Genomic DNA, 2858 nt, shown 5'->3' with positions numbered 1-2858 from the left:
GGGGGGGGGGAGAGTAGGCCTACCGTAAGCATGTCACGTTCATCGGAGCACGGGTGTTCTTGAGCGTTATTCCTTCAGTAGACAGGTTGCTGAAGTGCATCAAGTCTGTTAGCTCTTAAGGGACATAGTGCACACACGTCCGACAGCAATGGTGAGGCACTAAACTACACAACTCAGAAACCTGAAGATGCTTATTTCATAGTAGGCTTGTTGTTGTTTAACTTTGAAAATTGAGGTACAAAAACTCGAATGGAAACATCTATACAAAAAACAAAGCTTCGATTTGCTTGCTTGCCTGCTTGCTTGCTTCCTTGCTTGTTATCCCTTAGTCTAGATGACCATAGCGGCACCAAGGATGATCAGGCAAACCACTTTTCTCCATCCTTCTCTACTGTGTAAGTCTTTCAAAAGACTTCACCCAACTTTAAATCTGCCCATTCTGTTATAATGTCTCCCCATCTCTTTGTCTGTCTGCATTTCCTTCTCCTTCCGTGTGCAGTGCCCTGTAGGATAATCTTAGCAAGTCCTGTTGATCTTTTATTGTGCCCATACCTTCTCAATTTGCAGGTGCAAAGGGAGGTGGGGGGTCACAGTGGTGAGTAGATCTTCATTGAGCCCAATGCGAGACGTGCTGATCACGGCCCAATGGCATGCCTGATTCTGTTCCTTACTTCCTCATTTGTGACACGATCTCTGTATGATATGCCCAAAATTCTTCGAAGACATCTAATTTCCGTTGCTTGTATCTTTCTAACTCTACTGTAAGGGCCCGTCATGTTTCACACGTGCACGGGAAGTTTGAAATGACCAAGGAATGCATCAGTCTGATCTTTGAACGGAGTGCAATGTTCTTGTCTTTCCATATTGTAGTCTTGAACTTCAACAATGCACCACACTCTAGGGAGACTGAAGGAGAAGGAGATCCAAAGAGGAGAGGGGAAACACAGCCATCTGTGCGGACCAGTCCGACGGATCTCCAACCAGATTATGATGGAAACTATAAGTAGACAGACTCTGGGATGGATCCTGAAGAGGGGAGGGGGGGGGGGGAGAGCAGAGATGGACATGTTCCGACTGCAGTGACCCCAACACAGTGGACAAAAACCACAAAGAAAACCACCAATTGTTTGGTATTTCTTGTTTTCATCCCTCACCACTGAACCTAAGTCGTGCAATTTTCGCACAATCACAAACAAATAAAGCGACGTATTGATCGGAACAATAATTAGTCTATAAACCAGAAAGAATATTTGTGAGGCAGCGTGGTGGAATCAGGCTCTCGTCAATTTTTGGGCATGTAGAGTTATTGGTATCACCGTAAATCTTGTTCACTTGTCTTTATTTGGATGGGAAAAAAAATCCATTTATCGTGAATACAAGTCGAGGTATTTGCGAAAGAAGGAGGTGGGGGTCACCTGCTTTCAGGGGTAAAATTAGTGAGAAAATGGCCGCCAAAGATTATTTATTTCCTTAGCTTAAGAGTCCGTGGTAACTGAAAAGTTACATGTTTTGTGCCTTTAATCAACTTTTTAAAGAAAAATCAGCACAGAAACGAGTTCTTTAATGGACATGAAAGGTGTTGGGCCAAAAAACAGAAAATTGATTAAAAATTCCCAAACCTGCGGAAAATTGCAAGTTTCTTCATTTTGATTATTTTGACGAGAGCCTGATTCCACCACGCTGCCTCACATTTCCAATTCAAAAGGTTTGAGTGAAAGAGAAAGACAGGGGGAAAGGCAACTAGATCTAGTAATATCAATAAAACAAATTGAATAAAATGTTTAAATAAACAAAAAACAAAAAAAACAAACAAAACAAAACAATCAAACACAAAGAAAGGTCGTCGATGACGTAAGAGACAACAAGTTGGATAAGTTCACAGAGAACCTATGTTTTTGTTTTATGGTAAAGTGGAGAGCATTTTCATCGATGATATTACGCGCTCTCTCGTTCCAAAACAGAATCATGCAAATTATAGCTCGAAGCTAAAAAGTAGAGAGCGGGGAAATTTTTTTAAAGAGGGGGAGGGGGAGTATCGGAAACCTCTTGAGGGAGTTACACACACTGCTGCTGGAGGTGAAAACGCTTTGAGGAAATCGTTTTTGGCGCTTGGTATGGATCGACTGCCGGAGCTCAAGCCGTTCTATAAATACCGCATGTAAATTATACAGTTTTTGTTTGTTTGCGTCATTCGGTCACATTATCAGCGTTCCAGCTGGAATAATATATATATTTTTCTACAGCTAGGAAGGCTACTGATTTACACGAAACGACACAGAAACTAGAATAACACAACGCCAAAGCAACGCATGGCATTGGGAGTTGAGAATAGAATATTATCGTTATTGATCAACATGAAGAATGAAGAAACGTCTTGCATTCAACAACCAAAGGCCGTCACAACTTTGTTTTGTCCCCAACTCCCTGTATAAAAACAAAAAACAAAACAAAAACAAATAACAACAAAACAAATAAACAAAAGAGTAATAATTTTAAAAAACCCGCACAAAAAAACCCAACAACATAGCGAGAATGAAACCTATTTGTTCATATTTCACTAGATTTGATATGGTACGGTGTAAGCCTATAGGTTTAGTAGGTTCAAGTTCAATGTCCCTTTCAATAGTATGTTATATAAAACCCAGTGCCCTTTGTGGAAAATTCGGTCTAATGCTTATTATCATTAAAATGTGAGTTGTTTTGATTCATTTTTGAGACAGCACTCGCCAGAGACACAATTGTGACACGCCGTGGTAGAATCAGACGGTCGTCAATTTTTGGGCATATGGAGTTATATGTGCAGGTATTGGTATAGTTTTAAAGCCTGCTCAGTTGCCTTGCTTTTGATTGGGGGGGGG

This window comes from Aplysia californica, unplaced genomic scaffold (assembly GCF_000002075.1).
Source record: "Aplysia californica isolate F4 #8 unplaced genomic scaffold, AplCal3.0 scaffold00380, whole genome shotgun sequence".
In the NCBI taxonomy this organism is placed as follows: Eukaryota; Metazoa; Mollusca; class Gastropoda; order Aplysiida; family Aplysiidae; genus Aplysia; species Aplysia californica.
Note: the sequence above shows the minus strand (reverse complement) of the source record.